The sequence below is a fragment of the Alexandromys fortis genome, unplaced genomic scaffold (assembly GCF_014885135.2).
Source record: "Alexandromys fortis isolate MF-2015 unplaced genomic scaffold, M_Fortis_MF-2015_v1.1 scaffold_5, whole genome shotgun sequence".
Taxonomy (NCBI): domain Eukaryota; kingdom Metazoa; phylum Chordata; class Mammalia; order Rodentia; family Cricetidae; genus Alexandromys; species Alexandromys fortis.
The window spans coordinates 23,781,592-23,799,133 of record NW_026067924.1 but is presented as its reverse complement, the minus strand read 5'-3'; the positions used below and the strand labels follow the sequence as shown (position 1 = coordinate 23,799,133).

At 43.6% G+C, this 17,542-nt stretch overlaps 1 long non-coding RNA gene across 2 annotated transcripts; it reads right to left on the bottom strand.

Annotated features, from left to right (window-relative positions):
• Positions 1-5,120: 5,120 nt before the first annotated feature.
• Positions 5,121-12,892, bottom strand: LOC126501509 (uncharacterized). 2 transcript variants are annotated; one of them, XR_007591702.1, is made up of 4 exons: positions 12,128-12,892; positions 7,964-8,161; positions 6,830-6,878; positions 5,121-5,259 (listed from the first exon to the last, which is right to left on the bottom strand). It is a non-coding gene; the product is annotated as an uncharacterized lncRNA (long non-coding RNA). The 2 variants fall into 2 exon arrangements; XR_007591701.1 differs by having other exon boundaries at positions 6,830-8,161.
• Between the last annotated feature and the right edge of the window lie 4,650 nt (positions 12,893-17,542).

Genomic DNA, 17,542 nt, shown 5'->3' with positions numbered 1-17,542 from the left:
GTGGGGAACCGATCTTTCAGCACACTGTAATTTTTAAACACTGTGTGTGTGTGGTATCTGTCTGTGTGTAAGTGTGTGCGCACACAGGGTGCATGCAGAGGCCAGGAGGCTCTGCCTTAGAGTCTCACACTGACCCTAGTGCCAGGCAGGTCACCAGCAAGCTTCGGTGGCCCCACTGTCTCCACCCAACACAGTCCTGAGGGTACAGGTCAGCACACAACTCTATGTGGCCACACCACACCTGACCTTTTTTGCCTTCATGCTTAGTCAACAATGTTCCTACCCACTGAGCCACACTATCTCCAGACCCTCAGGACACCGCAGTTTCTTAAAGCAAATTTATATCTTACCTAGATGGGGCTGTTAGGATTTGAATGTGGGATGTCCCTCACAGGCCCATGTTTTGATCACTGGGTCCCTAAATCTGTGGCAGTATTTGGGGAGGCCGTGGAACCTTTGGGACGTGGTGTCTGGCTGGCAGATGGAGGCAGCTGGGCTCTGAGGTTTACAATCCTACCCACTTCCAGTGCAGTTCTCGGCCTCCTAACCTGCGTGGTTGTGACCAAGTCGTGGATAGAGCCACCCCAGCCGCTATGCCTTCCCTGGTCTGAGGGAGTGTACCTGGTGAAGCCAGGAGCCACGATCAGCCTGCCCTCTCTGAGGCTGCTTCTTCAAGGAGTTCTGACACAGTGGTTCTGAGAAAGGGTGCTGGTGTATGGTGGGAACTCATCTGAAAACCCCCGGTGTCCTGATGTGTCTGGAGGCAGCCATAGCTATATACCAATTTGCACATATCCATAAAGTAATCTGGAAAATCTATATTCCAAAATGTTAACCAAGGGCTAAAAACTTTAAACTTATCTGCTTTCCTGGTTTAATTTCTGACTGGGAGAAGCACACTATCATTTTAATATAAATAATTTTCTCATTTTTATTTTTTTTTAGTGACTTTTTGTTTTCTTTTTACTTGTTTGTCCAAGATAGGGTTTCCCTGTGTAGACCTGGCTGTCCCAGAACTCATCCTGTAGACAAGACTGACTTCCAACTCAGAGATCTGCTTGCCCCTGCCCTAAATGCTGAGACTAAAGGCATATGTTGCCACCACCTGGCTTTTTATTTTTCTTAGCATACAAAGATCATTGGCTTCAGTATGACATTTTCATAAATGTCTGTCATTGTGCTCCCCATTGTCCTTTCTGGTCACACTCCCAAGTCCCATTCTTCCCCCACATAGTATTCCTTCTGTGTTCATGTCATGTATGTTGTGTGTATACCACACATAAGAGAAAATATGTAATATTTGACTCCTTCATTCTCTCCATTACCTTCTGTTATCCCCTCTTTTTAGATCTTTTTCTGTTTTTTTAAAGTTTTATTTTATAATTTATTTTGTGTGTGCACATGTGCGTTTGTGTGAATATGTGTGTATGCATATAAACCACATGCATGCAGAGCCCAGGGAGAATGGTGGATCCCCTGGAGCTGGAATTACAGATGGTTATGAGCTCCTGATGTGGGGTACTGGAAAGCATACTCAGATGAAAAAGACCTCTAACTGGGTCACGGTGTTGGATAACTGTACATAGGCTTGGGAGAGAGAAGGGGGAAAAAAAGTATAGACAGTTATAAAAGGAAGTAAATGGTTTTAAAAAATAAAACAAAGTCTTTAAAGAAACAAAGTACAGACAGTCGTAGATTAAAGGGGTAAAGATAATAAATATTAAGAAGTAATAGAGTAAAAGCAAACAAGCCACATAAAGATGGAATATACATAGAGAATCTGAATTATGTATATTATTGTATTTTCTTTAAATTTTTTGACTGTGAAGGAGCTAAGTACAGAGAGACATTTCATTGTACAGGCTGCTAAGCTAAACCAAGGTAAAGGTATCTTGACTTTAAAATTTGAGTTTAAGGATATGTTGCTTTGGAAAAGAGGTTCTTCTTTTGTTTCCACAGAGGATGAGAACCTGTGGAATCCTTCCAGACTAATGTGGTTTGATAGACCAAAATCCCCCAAAGGTCACCATGAACACCCCCAAAAATTACTTTGCCCAACAAATAAACAGGAAGCAGTTTGGAGAGAACTATGCCCAAATTCCCTAAATGATTGTTTATAAATTTAAAGGGAGATGTGCTATAGAGATTTGCATTGGTATGGATCTTGGTTTATTGATACAAATTTAAGGACAATTTTGACTGTATTAAGGTATTGTGTTTGTGTAACTCATTTAAAATGTAATGTATAATTAAGAAATATAGGTTAATAGATAATCATTTATAATAGTCAAGCTTGTAGTCATGTTAGTTAGGTTTTCTAATGGACAGATATGCATTTCAGATGGATAGGTACTCTTCTAACCTTTCAAAGACTACAGAATATGGCATTTAAAATGTTTTAAGGAATTAGGACTTTTCATAAAGGTGAGACACATCTGCTCCAAGCAGCAACAATTACTTCAAGAGGAAGATGGGAATTGAAGAGGCTCCTCATGGAGTTTGCTAGCCATTTGGGTAAGAAACTGCTCTTGCCTGGACTGCTTGATGCTGTGCTATATGAACTGGACATGCAGGACCCACAGAGAAATGACTGCTGACTTGCCTAAAGGTGAGACAATCCTTCAGGGTTCCTGCTTCATGAAAGAGTCTGACAGACATCCTGCAGGACACAGAAGAAAGTGACTGACAAATTACCAACATAGGTGGAACTGTCTTTAAAATTTCCTGCTTCATGGAAAAGTCTGGGGTATTATGGACTTATAGGCTGAAGATGGATGTTCCAAAGATACAGAAGAACTTTGGGTAACTGTCCAGGCAGGGAGATGTCTCTATCAATTCTAGAGTTTTAGAAGTTGCTTACAATGCACTTCCTGCTTACTTAGGTAATATTATATCCCTCTGGAGTCTTGGATGGAGTTGAAGAATAAATAGTTATAGTTTTCCTTAGATATGATAAAAATAAAATAGATATAAATATTATAACTGTAATTCTTCCTGATACCTGTTTTGTTGTATGTAATTTTTCTATGTTAAAGTTAAAACCTTCCTTGTTTAAACAGAAAAGGGGAGGTGATGTGGGATTCCACTCTGTACGCTGTGAATACCACTGGTTAATAAAGAAACTGTCTTAGGCCTGTGATAGGGAGCTAGGTGGGGAAAACTCAAGTGAATGCTGGAAGAAAGGAGGTGGAGTCAGGGAGAAGCATGGAGCTGCTGCCAGAGACAGACACTCTGGAACCTTGCCAGTAGGCAGTGATTTAATTAGGACAGTTTCTGTGTGTTTATTTCGGAAGTCTAGGCAGCCGGGAAATGAACTAGCAGCCTCCTACAACACTAGTGTTATTGGTGACCATGATCAACACATGTGGTTTCCTGTACCTTGTACCCCAGGATGTAGACTGCAAGCTTAGATTGGTGATAGGAGTCTGCAACATCTTTAACAAATGGTTGTTTGGAATTTATACACTGCTGAGAAGGTGGACTTAGATCTAAGGAGTCAGCTGAGAAGCTGCTAGAACTATTAAATAGCTATGTTGAGCAGTAAGATATTCTATAGCCAAATGAAACCATAAAGTAACCAGGAACACATTCAATAAAAATATATAAGAATATTATTACAAAACTAGGAAGCCTTGTTAAAACATTCCTTAAATATCTGACAAAATAGAAGCAGGGAAAATACCAAACACCTATAATCTCAGTTCTTCAGAGGCTGAGGCAGAAGGATCACTACGGCTTGGAGGGCAACCTGCGATACATAGTGAGAACCATTACCAGGTAGGCCAAGACTAAATAGCAAACCCTGTCTCTAACAAAGCAAATCTTACAAAATTGCCATGCCCAGTTAATAGATAAGAAAGTTTAATCTTATCAATATATTCACAGTTCCTTAATTAAACTATAAATTTGGTGAAAACCAATTAAACTAGCAATGTTTTCTTGGAACTTAAAACTGATTGAAAATTAAAGTCATATGGAAATGTAAATTCACAATAATTTTCAGAACAAATAACAAGGAAAGAAAATTCCAAAATATTGTAAAACAATAGTAAAGTTGGGCTGGATTGGTGGCTTAGCAGTTAAGAACGCTTGCTGCTCTTGAAGAAGACCCAAGTTCAGTCCCCAGCATCCACATTAGGCAACTCATAACCACCTGTAATTCCAGTGCCAGGGGATCTGATACCCTCTTCTGGCTTCCTTGAGCACTGCACACAGGTGTAGATACACAGACACGTACACATGATAATAAAATAAAGAGAATTAGTGTCAACTTCTCCTCAGAAACTGTGCAATCAAGAGAAGCATGGAGTGGAAACCTGAGAGCATGGCTAGACAATAAACCCCTCCTAGAAGTCTACACCTGGTGAATTTAGCCTCTAAATGCAAAGGAGCAGGAGGGAGGAACGGGGACTTTTCTGTTCTCATTGGTGCCATGTTACCTGGGTAGTGTTGTATACTATTGGAAAATGTGCTTGTATTTGTTGTGAATGTATATTTCAACCTCTAAGATAAACACTCAAAAATATTTTTTAATATAATGCAGCCGATATGTTGGAATCGTATTACTCAGTTTAAACTACAAGTAGAAAAATGGTCGAAGACAAAAAAAGAAACAGATCAAAAGCATTAAACAGAAACAGATACAGTAAACAGGAATCCAATTGTACCAACGATCACTTTAAACATTAATGGTCTAGATATGTAATTATAATCCATAGTTATGCTATAAAAATAACAAAGGTCATGCCGGGCAGTGGTGGTGCACGCCTTTAATCCCAGCACTCGGGAGGCAGAGGCAGGCAGATTTCTGTGAGTTCGAGGCCAGCCTGGTCTACAAGAGATAGTTCCAGGACAGGAACCAAAAGCTACGGAGAAACCCTGTTTCGAAAATCAAAAAAAAAAAAAAAAAAAAAAGGTCAGCTGGCCATGGTGGTTCACACCTTTAATCCCAACACTCCAGAGGCAGAGGCAGAAATCTCTGAGTTGAAGGGCATCCTGGCCAACATAGGAAGTCCCAAGACAACTAGAGCTACACAGTGAGACTCTGTCTCAAAACAACAACAAAAGCAAAGAGCCAACAAAGACAAAACTCAAAATATCTTTATTTAAAAAGACAGAGTATTAGAAAGGATCATGAAGCAAGATACAAGGAATTTCAGATGGTCAAGGTGCTTGCCAACAAGCTTGATAATGTGACTTTGATCCCAAGAATCCAGACATTGGAAGGAGACAGCTCTATTCCAATGATTGTTTTCTGGTCTTCATGTGTGGGTCCACATGCATACACATACATGCACAGATGAACACAAAATAAAAAGATAAAAAGATAATTTAAAAACCAAGATTCAAGTATGTCTTGTCTATGAGAACTCCACTTTAAATGCAAAGACATAAGGGTGGGAGATATACAAACGGTGCTAGCACTAATCAAAAGAAGGTCGAAATAACTACATTAAGTTCTGACAAGGCATACTTTAGAGCAAGGCAAGTTATCAGAGCCAAAGAGGGGAATTACAGGGCTGGTGAAATGGTGCCGTTGGAAGGTGCTTGCCCTGAAAATCAAGAACCTGAGTTTGATCCCCAGAATCCATGCAAAAAAATTTGGGCATTGTCAAGCCCTTGTAATCTTAGGGCTGGTAGAATGGAATCAGGCGGACCCTTGTTTTCATTGGTCAGCTAGATTAAGCCTATTTAGTGAGTCCCAGACCAATTAGAGAACTTGGGTGAATAGTACCTGAGGAACAATAATATCTGAGGGTGCCCTTTGACCTATACATGCACACACACACATGGCCCCTGCACATACGCACACAAAGGTACATTACAAAATGTAAAAGCAGCTAATTCCAAAAAAAGAAAAATAGCCACCAAACCCATACTCTTTAATTTTATGTGTGGAACATTTGCGCATCAAAGTGTGTTGCAAAAACAGAATTGAAAGTTGATTACTTCTGCGCCCTCTAGTGGACAGGTGAAGCAATGCATGAAGTGAGGAGATGAGCAGGTGGGGCTAGCAAATGCCATCACAGCACTGCTAAAATGTCCAGTCAAAAAGTAAGCACCTGGGAGATGAGGAGTTGCTCAGTGGGTAAAGTGCTTTCATGAAAACATGCGGACCTGATTTTGAATCCTCAGCACCCAGGAAAACAGCTGGGGAGCATGGGAGCCCTGCCTGTAACCCTGAAGGCAGAGGCAGGCAGATCCTGTGGACTTGACGGGCAGTTAATCTCTCCGAATCAGTTAAGTTCCAGGAAAAAGTTCAGTAAAAGATAGTCTCAAAAAAATAATGTGCAGAATGACAAAGAAAGACACCTGATGCCAACCCTGGCCTCTGCATGCACACCCACCCGCCCCCCCACACACACATACGCACACTCCTTGGCATTCATTTGGTGTGTGTGCCTGTTCATGTGTGTGGGCAAGGGCATACCTCTGTGCACATGAGTCAGTCAGAGAGCAGCCCCCTGGAGTCAGTTCTCTCCTTCCACTTAAGTGGGTTCTAGGGATTGAACTCAGCTCACCAGACTTGGCAGCAAGTGCCTTAACCCACTGAGCCATCTCACTGGCCCAGGAGATGCATTTTTGAAAGAGTGAAGTAACTTCAAAGCAAACTTTCTATCCTGAAAGCACTATACTGTGAAAATTGGAAGAAAAAAAAAGTCACCTATCAACTTGATATTATTAACATGTCTTGGCTTCTTTATCTAACAGCAGAATACACATCCTTCTCAGGAACTCAAAGAACATTCACTATGAGAGCAATTTATTCTGGGTTATAAAACATGCCATAACCACAGGCTGAGATGCAGCTCAGAGATAGAGCACTTACCTAGCATGCACAAGGTCCTGCCTTCAGTTCCCACAATGGCAACAAAAGCCTGCAATGCCATAACAAATTGAAAAGGGTATGGTAGGAGGCTGGAGAGACCGTTCCGCAGTGAAGAGCAGTTTGCTACTTTTACAGATGGCCTGGGTTTGATTCCTAGCATCCACATGCAACTTATGACCAACCGTGATTCAAGATCCAGATAATCCAGCATCCTTTTCTGGCTTCTACAGGCACCAGTCACATTATAATCATTCAGGCAAAACACTCATACCTACCTACATATATAAAGAAGAGCGTACAGTATCCATTCCCAGACATGGAAATAGAGGAGAGAGGAAGAACAGGACTAATGGTAAAATTTAAATAGAAAGAATAGTGAGAAGTACAAAATATCACATATTTCTCTCTCATTTAATCTAGATTACATAAATGTATACACACTCATATAGATACACAAACAACTTGATGGACTTTAGAATCACCATGGAGACACATACATCTACACAATGAAAGCAGAATGAGAGTCTTTAGTGGGAGGAAAGGGGCCATCTTGGGTGGGAGGAGGTCATGGAAGAGAATAAGGACAAGTTACAGTGAATCATATCTTTGGAGAAGTCATGAAGAAGTTATTCCTTTGCATGATAAAAAGTTATTTTAAGTCAAGAGAAAAAATTCCTAGGCTTGCCTGGCACTTTAATGTGAGCTGTTTGCACATAAGCCGGCGTTTGCATCCTAGAAAGGCAGAGCGATCCCTACTTGGCATTTGAGGAGAACACATTAACAGAATAAAATGTGCTATGTCTAGGCTCTTAAGCATCTAAATGACTTGGAGTTAGTCTTCAAAGGGGGAAAAAAAAACCCAGCCTCATAAAACAGGATTACAAAGGCAAAACTTAGTATCTCAGATGCTCTAAGCCTGGCAACCCGGGGTGTTGAAGAAAAAATGTCTGTAGCTCTGGGATGAGTAAGGAGAGGCTCCCTTTCCTAAGCAACACTCGAAGCTGATTATCTGCGCTGCTAGAGGAAGCAGTCGAGAAGCTGAGAGATAAAAGGATGCCTTGTCTTTCAACAAGAACTCGGGTGGAGCACAGTTGAGTGGCTTTCCCAGGAATAGTGTCCGTCCAAAGCACTAACCTTCGTCCTAGATTTTTGTCCGTTTCCTCGTGTCAGAGCAATGGGCTATCTTGTTTGTCTGCTTGAAAGGGCTTTTCGGGTCCATGGAAAAATGATTTTTAGCATGACTGTGAGGAAGCTTCTAGATTAAGTGAACTGAGGCAGGAAGAGTCATCTTAAGTGTGGGTGAGACACCATGCAATGAGCTGAGGTCCTAGACTGAACAAAAAGGAGGAAGTGAGCCAAGAGCCAGCATTCTTTTCCTGCTTCTCTCTCTCTCTCTCTCTCTCTCTCTCTCTCTCTCTCTCTCTCTCTCTCTCTCTCTCTCTCATAGACATGCACACATGTGTATATACTAGGATCTGAGATACACAAACATATATGCTAGGATATGAGACCCTCATATATATTTCTACTCTTAATTAAGTTACTGTGTTTGTGTAACTCATTTAAAAATGTAATGTATAATTAAGGAATATAGGTTAATAGATAGTCATCTATAATAGTCAAGCTTGTAGTCATGTTAGTTAGGTTTTCTAGATATATAGAGATATAGTTCAGTTAGATAGATATTCTTCAAATCTTTCAAAGAGGAACATGACATTTAAAATGTTTTAAGAACTTAGGACTTTTCATGACAGTGAGACACATCTGCTCCTGGTAGCAACAATTACTTCAAGAGGAAGATGGGTATCAAAGAGACTCCTTATGGAGTTTGCTAGTCAATTGAGCAATAAACTTCTCTTGCCTGGACTGCCTAATGCTATATTGTATGAACTGGACATGCAGGACCCACAGAGAAATGACTGCTGAACTTGCCTAAAGGTGAGACAATCCTTCAGGGTTCCTGCTTCATGAAGAAGTCTGCCAGACATTCTGCAGGACATATCCTGGATATGTGTATCCTCAAAATGGGAATCAAACAAACTCTTCCTTAAATTGCTTTCACCCCAGCAAGGAGAGAGGTCACTGATGCAGTTAGCAAGGGTCTCACTATCGTGAGTGTTCAGCGTCCCACAAGCTCAGAGCTTGAATGGCTCTTATCGCACATAGTGCACCTCTGTGCAGTCAGCCAAGAGGTCAGGAGTGTTCCCAAGGTCACATGTTCCTTTCCGCACAGCTGGGGTAGCCTGGCTGTGAATTCAGACTGCATAAGTTCAGACTCAACTTTAACATTAAGTAACCAAGAAAACCAGGCTTTGTCACTTGGTTCTTTTTCCCCTTGGTGATCCCCTTTCTAGTTTCCTCTCTCTCTCTCTCTCTCTCTCTCTCTCTCTCTCTCTCTCTCTCTCTCTCTCTCACACACACACACACTTAAATCTCAATTCTGTACATAAGAGAAAACATGTATTTTTCTGAGACTGACTTATTTCCTCTAATGTGATTTCCACATTTCCATCCATTTTTCCTGCTAATGTTATATTTTCACTTTTACTACTAACGGCTGAATAAGAATCTTTTTGTATAGGTGCCACATTTTCTTTGTCTATTCATCTGCCATTTGGCATCTAGGCTGATTGCTCTTCCTGGCTATTATAAATAGTCTAACAATAAACATGGAAGTGCAAGTATCTCTGTGGTGTGCTGACTTAGAGTCCTTGATATATACCTACGTGTGCTGGATAGTTTTATATCAACTTAAAAGTTGAAATCATCTGAGAGGAAGAAACCTCAATTTAGAAAATGCCTCAATAAGAATAGGCCCTAAAAAAACCTGTAAAGCATTTTCTTAATTAGTGATTGATGGGGGAGGGCCCAGCCCATTGTGGGTGGTGCCATCCCTGGGCTGGTGGTCCTGGCTTCTATAAAGAAAGCAGGTTGAACAAGCCATGAGGAGCAAACCAGTAAGCAGCACCCCTCCGTGTCCTCCGCATTAGCTCCTGCCTCCAGATTCCTGCCCTGTTTGAGTTCCCGTCCTGATTGAGTTCCTGTCCTGATTTCCTTTTATGATGAACAGCAATGTGGAAATGTAAGTCAAATTAACCCTTTCTCTCCAACAACAAAACACGGTGTTTTATCACAGCAATAGTAACCCCAACTAAGACACCAAGATTTTTGAGGAACCTTCACACTGACTTCCATAGTGGCTGCATAAGATTACCATCCCACCAAGAGTAAATAAACTTCCTCTTCCCCCACATTTTTGCTAGCATGTGTTACCTTCTCCCCCTCTTGATGACAGCCACTCTGAGTGAGGCAAGATGGAATCTCGAAGTGGTCTTAATTTGCATTTCTCTGATGGCTAAGGATGTTGAACCCATTTCAAATATTTAACAGCTAATTGTATCTCTTTTTTGAGACCTATATGTTTAGTTCATAAGCCCATTTATTGATTGAGAAATTTATTGGTATTTAATTTGTGTTGTTCTTTCTATACATCCTATGCATTGATCCCTCGCTTGAAGTTCAGTTGTTCTCTCCACTCTGTCGGCTGTTTACTTTGTTGGTAGCTTCCTTGGCTCTACAGAGGCTCTTCAGCTTCACCTAATCCTCTTTGTCAACTCTTGTGCGGCTGAAGTGCCTTTCAGGAAGTCTTTACCTGTGCCTATATCTGGAAGTGTTTTGTCAATATTCCCTTGTAGCAGTTTCAGGTCTTACTTCAATGTCTTTGAACCATTCTGGTGGAGGTCCAAAAATGTGAGCCTATTTCCACTTTGACCAAACATCAGAGAGTTGGAATTTACCTCTATTCCTTCAACGTTATTGCGTTTCTACCTCAAACCAAGGTCCCAACTAGATTCAGCTCAGAGAATTCTGCTCGCCTCAAGGTTATTGTCAGCAGGTGTGGCTAACAGCCAGACCTTGTATTTCAGGAATAGAGAAGAGATATATTCCTACCTCAAACAAAAGTCTAAGGATCCAACTAAAGTTCTAGTTTCTTTAAGGAGATAACATTGGATTTCACCCCGGGAATGGTGTTATGGTCTAGGGTATGAATGTGATTTGTTTTGTTCTAGCAATAGAATGTTTAACTATGAATGCAGCCCGCGACCTTTGACTAGCCTGTTCATTTCCTTGTATCACGTTAATGCAGTTTTTATCTTACTCCTACTTCTTGGGGTGGGGGTATTTTAGGCAGTTGGAAATTAATCGTGGGTGATTTCAGTATTCACTGGAACCCTCTACTGGTACCATTGTAAAGTTTTTTTACAGCTCAACAAACCTCTCCTCCGATGCAATTAATCCAAATCAGACCAAATCAAACCGAATCAGAAAAAGCTCAGGTTTAATGGATGCCAGCGCTCCAGGGTGGCCCTTCAGCGGCCCCCACCCAAAGGAAGACGGGGAAACCACAGAGAGGGGAAAGGGAGAACCCGAAGACCACATGTTTGGTCTCTGGGGGGCAGTTTAAATAGCCCGTGGGAGAGGTCTTGACCCTCCCTGGGGAGGGGTCACCGTTTGGTGGGCTTTTTCAAAGGTGGAGTCTGGGGAGGGGGCCTGGAATGGAAAGTTCCACTCAAACATTTTAGAATGGATGCCAGGGGCTGGGTGAAGCCTCCAACCAAACATCCCAGACTCTTTGGATATTGGGGTGCCAGGGGGCTGGGGTGATGCTTGGACCCAAACATTCCAGACTCTTTGGATATAAGGATGTCAGCAGCTGGGGTGACACTTCCAAGCAAACATCCCCGACTCGTTGGGTAAAGGGGTCCCAGGGGGCCGGGGTGGTGCTTTCAACCAAACAACCATTCTATGGTTTCTGGTTTATTCTTTTCCCATCTTTATATTCTTTTATTTATATTTCTGATCTCTATGTCCCTACCCCGACAAGTGGTATTTTTGTTGAGGCTGGTCCCCGACACATTTTGAATTGATTTTTGTGCAGGAACCGAGGGAGGTACCGATCTAGTTTCATTCTTCTCCATGAATATTGTGAAAATGGCAATAGGGCTGAAATCAATATACAGATTCAACTCGACCCCCGTCAAAATCCCAGTGATGTTCTCAGAACCGGAAAAATGATCTTAAGACCCACATGGAAACAAAACAGACCCCAAAGAGCCCTGAGCAGAAAGAGCAGCACTAGAGGTGTCATAACAATCCATTTCAAATATCACAGAGCCATAGTAACCAAACCAACTACCAGCGCAAAAGCAATCATGTAGACCCACATATAGAACAGAGGACTCAGAAATAAACTCACACAGGTACAGTCTCCTAACTTTTGACAAAGGTGTTACATACCTTGGAGTAAAGACAGTCTCTTATAAACAGTACCATCTGCTAGTGTTTTTCAGACACATGGGTTCTGTGACAGTGTGTGGCCAGGAGCTGGCTTCATAGGCACAGAGTTGGAGGCACTGAGTTAGCTGTCGGAGCTGCTGTGCACTGAGCTAGTTAGTAGGAAAGTTACTTCTAACTCCGTTAGTACAAACCCTTTGCAGCCTGTCAGCCCTTTACTTAACTGTGAGACGCCATGGGAGAAGCTGCTGGAGTCCTGTTGTTTGGACACCAGCCCAAAGCAGAAGAAAGCTATCGGCAGCAGCACTAGGGATTGGAGTAATATTAATACAAGTTAGACGTGAATCAGTTTCCTCCCGGGCTTCTTTTCATCAAAGGCTGGCGTCCTTCTATCCCGGCATTGCAACAGCTTCCCAGGAGTCCAGGTAGGAGAGCAGCTCTCAGGCAGGTCTGGGTCTGCGGTTTGCACCTGCACAGCCACCAGGGTACCCAATTTCTGAAATCAGCTTCAACTTAAGATCCTAAGAGCCTGTTTGTCTGCACAAGGAGAGTCCTGGTTTTGAAAAGCCTGAGCCTAGGTTTGGTGAGTCAGGACGCAACACTTAGAGAGTCCCAACACAAGATGAGTGGAAGAAGACCAGAAGGGGGCGAGATGGCCACCGAAGGCGCAGGAGCAGGCACTTCTGTCACGCTCTCTCCTTGTTTTGGAGGCCACGTGGTTTACAGCCATTGGTCGTGGGGGAGCCATAGGCGGGGCAGTGGAGTGGTCCGCCCAGCTCGAAGTGTGTAGTGAGCAGAATGGGCGAGGCATCTATGCAAATGAGGTCTCCGAATTACACTCGCACCCTCGGTTTACTTGCTGCCCCACGTGGTAGGTGCCTCCTTTTGACCCGGAGTCACAAACCACCCGGGAACTCTGACCTGGAGGGCATTAAGTAACTTGCGTCCAGGCGGGGGCAGCGCAGGCGCAAACCTGGGGGCTGGTGGCTTTGGAGCATATGGGAAAAGAAAACCCGGGCCCTAGACCAGCCCACAGTGGGAAAAGCCCAACCACTCAATCCTTTCTGAGTGTGGCCAAGAGGATGAGCAGGGGTACGGCTGCGTCCATGGGATGTCTGGGTACTGGTCCTCCTTGATGCTTTCTTTACACACCTCAGTGGGTTTATCGTGTCATCCCTTGGGGCGCCTTCTGGGACGGTTCCAGCTGTGGGTTTGTTTCTGCAGCTGTTTCCATTTCTAAGATCTTTGGGGAATGCTTTTTCGCTAACTGTCACTTCTTGATGGGATATTCTTGCTGATGCCTGCTCTTTAATTATCCAGAGTTTGATGCCTGCTATTATAACTGACATTCAGCGCTGTGCTTTGTGTGGAGAACAGTCTGCAACCAAGAGGAGGAGGAACGGAACTTGCTTTACCAGTTGCTCAGTTGACTTGTTTCGCCCTTAAGAATGGCACTCGTTAATCGCTAGCCTACACAATGTTGGTTATACAAATGAACGTTCCTCACACTGACAGCTCTCATTTTGCACCTCCTTTTGAGAACCGTTAATCATTTCAAACTTTATCCCGAATTTATCTTTCCTCTCCATCTAGTAAAAAAAAAAAAAAACAAACTTGAGAGTTTTATAGCTCTGTAAACAGACAGAAGGGAAACAATAGGCTCATTCTAGTTCCTTTTATTTTGAGAACTTGCCAAAGAAAGGAGAAAATAAATACTAGCAATCTTATCACCAACCACAAATTGCAAGTTATATCTAAGTCAAGATGTAATTCAGTACATAAATCATCAGCCTCTGTAGAGGTCTAGGACCCACCTCACAATATCTGTGTTCTGTATGCCATGTAAACAGAAGTAGTTAGTTACCAGACACCTGCTGGCCCTTTAATCACAACTGCATTTCCTTCCAAAGCTACAGCTAAATTGCCTGTTCCATTTAATCCTATGGCCTTGACACAAACACAGAGTGAGACGAGTCCTAAACCTTCAACCCACAGCATTCAAGTGGCAACAATATCCTTGATTGTATCGAGAAAATGTAAGTTTTCACTGCAATTTTCCTAATTGTACAATTGCTTAACCATGGTAGTGACACAGAAAGAACCGTGTACTTAAACTGTCTGTCAAATAGGCAATGACTAAAGGAATTTTCCTTTGCTCTTTAGATGGTGGTCTCTGAGATGCCAAAGCCACATGTGGTTGGAAGCCTGGTAGATTATTTGCCAGATGAAGGGTATTCTTATGTTTTAGCATCATAAGCCTTTTAAAATTATTTATTTATTTATTTATTTGTAGGGGGGCATGCACATATGTGCATGGATGTTCCATTTCTCAGGTGCCATCCACTATGTGTGTGTGTGTGTGTGTAAATGTGAGTGCACTGCATGTACACCTGCATGCCAGAAGAGGGCAACAGATCCCACTATAGATGGTTGTGAGCCACCATGTAGTTGCTGGGAATTGAACTCAGGACCTCTGGAAGAGCAGCCAGTGCTCTTATAACCCCTGAGCCATCTCTCCAGAGCCCTTTTATTTTTTTAATGGAAGATCTCCTACTGGCATGGAATTTGCTACATAGGCTAGTCTGGCTGACTGAGGAGCTCCAGGAATACACCTGTCTCTACCTCCCCAGCACTGGGATTACAAGCAGGTGCTGCCCCACCTAGGCCCTTTACAGTGGGTCTGGGAACTTAACTGGAGTCCTCAGGCTTGTGTAGTAGGCACTTCCTGACTGAGCCCTTTCCCTAGCTCCCCCTCCCTAGTTCTGGACAAATGGTCTAGTAGGCAGTTCATTAACAAGATGAGAGTCCACAGGAGCACTGTGGGACTATTCTGAACTTATAGGTGAAGAATATGACCCTGGATGTAAGCAGCTTATCCAAGGTGGGGGCCAGGCTAGCACAAAGGTGAAACTAGAATCAGGTCTGGGTGCTTATTGGATCTGCCTTATTGTGATGTCAGACCTTCAGGATTCAAATCTTGCTACTTCTCTTTGCTATTTCTTGATAAATTAGGAGCTGGGGTTCATAATAGTACCTGCCTGGAGGGCAATTGTTCGTGTTACATGGTTTCTGACCTTGCCAGGCATTCATCACCGTTCTAACTGCTGCACACACCACTTGCAAACACCTGGCAGTCCAGAAATGTTCCAACATCGAGCTACCTTATCAGTGTACTTTGTACCCATGGCTGGTGGCTCTTGTGTCAGGAGATCATTAAAGAAGATTTTCCCCCTATGAGATACTGAGCTAAACTGTGAACACCATGGGAACGCAGCACCTGGGAATTTTGTAACAGCTGTGAGTTGCGATTAAACATTGGCCTGACAGACTTGAAGGCAGCTCCTCACCCTCATGGAGATCTATCATGAACTCTCAGTGGATTAAGGCCTGATCTCCCAGAGAGCATCTAGGATAAACTTAGTAGTCTGTTCAAATTACGTGTTTGCTTGCCTGAAATTTTTCTCTGTGTGTGTTCTAGTGTGAGCACAGGTGCCCCAGAGCCACCAATGCTGCGCATGCGTAGGTAGATCAGAGGATAACCTTGGGCGCCAGTCTTAGCTGTCCACTTTGTTTGAGATGGAGCCTCTTCTTTGCGGTTCAGCCCTGCACACTCCACGTTGCTGGCCTGTGAGCTCCCAGGGCGTCTCCTGTCTCACCTCCCATGCACGCTGGGATTACAGGAGGAAACCACTTTATTTGGCTGCACGTGGGTCCTGGGACTCTAAACTCAGGTTCTCAAGCTTACACAGCAAGCACGTTTACCACTTAGTCATCTTCCTGGCTCAAATCGATTGTATTGACCAGGATGGTGAGGCCCATGCTCCTGAGGAGCCATAGAACCTTTTACCAGGCCTGGGCTCCCCTGGAGTCTGAGGCCAGCCTGAGCAAGACACAGAGATCAATTCTGATCGCTGTGTCTGAAGCAGGTTCCTAGAAATGGGGACTAGTCAGGACTGAGATGTTGTCTCAGGGACATATTGTCACCGGGACTAAACGATCCCATTCCATCAGCAATAGATGGAATAGCAAGGTAGATCTGCAGCTATTGTAGAAGATGAAGAAGCAATAAGCATCCAAGCAGTGGCAGGTCCTTGTGGCAAATGAGGCCTGTGCATGACCATATGGGCATGGTAGTTCCTGTGACCTTCATGAACTGTAGGGCTACAGTGGCTCCTGGGACACAGGCAGCTGGCTTTCCCGGGGCCTATGCTCACGGCGAGATGAATGAAAGAGTTGCTTCTCAGTTTTCTAGTTCCCGCTGCTGCCCACCCTTCCGGTGGTGGCAGACTGCTACTCCTTCAAAGGCAGACTGTTAGAATTTGGGGTGTTTATATGAACGGTGGGGAGTGGCCAAAGGCTGAGGCCACGGGTCTCTGAGTGCAGCTTCCTTGTCCTTCATAGGCTGGGAAATTCAGTCTTGTTCACATCCTGGACCCGTCTGTGGAGTTATATGAATGTGGAGATTTGGATGAGAATGGCTCCCGTAGGCTCCCATATAAGAATGTTTGATCCCCAGTTCACGGAAGGGTTTGGAAAGGATTAGGAGACGCGGTCTTGTTGGAAGAGGTGTGTCACTAGGAGGGGGATTAGCTCTCTCTGTTCACCTGGAACCTCCATGGTGCTCCTTCTTGACCTGGAAAGCCCCATTCTTGTCTCTCTCCAGATGCCACCTCCTCAGAGAGTCTCCAACAAAGAAAAGGCACAAACGGCCCAGTTCCACAGTTTGGGCTACTATTGCAATTTCCTCCCCTGTTATGGCCAGCGGCCCAAATCCTCTCCCCTCCCCACCCCGTATTTGGGCACAAACCCAGCTTGTGGCAAACAGGTCATCATCCCTTACCTACAACCTATAAAGTCTCCCTGCTTTAGTTGGAGGGGTTGGGGGGTGCAGCTTCTCCAGCCTTGATCTTGCCTGGGAGTTTCTTTGCTCAAAGAAACTTGTTGTTATACCCTTTAATTTGGCTTGGTCTGACTTACTGCATCAGTGGAGAAACCTATTATTGGGGGTCAAAAAACCCATTATCCTTACTCTCCACCTCTTGTGTTTCGAGACGGGAGCTCTCAGTGACTGCTCCAGCACCGTGCCTGCCTGAGGCCATGCTGTACACCATGATGGTCACGGACTCCCTCTGTCTGATGCTGTGAGCCCCCAATATATCTATAAGTCGCCTTGGTCGTGGTGTCTTATCACAGCAATAGAAAAGTAACTAAGACAGCAGTCTTGGAGGTTGGAAAGTTTGTCTGTTTCTGTCTTTCACAGACTGACACAAGACTCTCTGCTTTAACAGTAGTTAATGCTACTACTTTGGGCTTCTAAAGAAATTAGGGCATTAATTGCCTAACCTTTGCTGTTGCGTGTCCACAAGGAGCTAGGTGCTGTGGATTTAGTGGAATAAAACTGGTATTGTCCATTTAAGG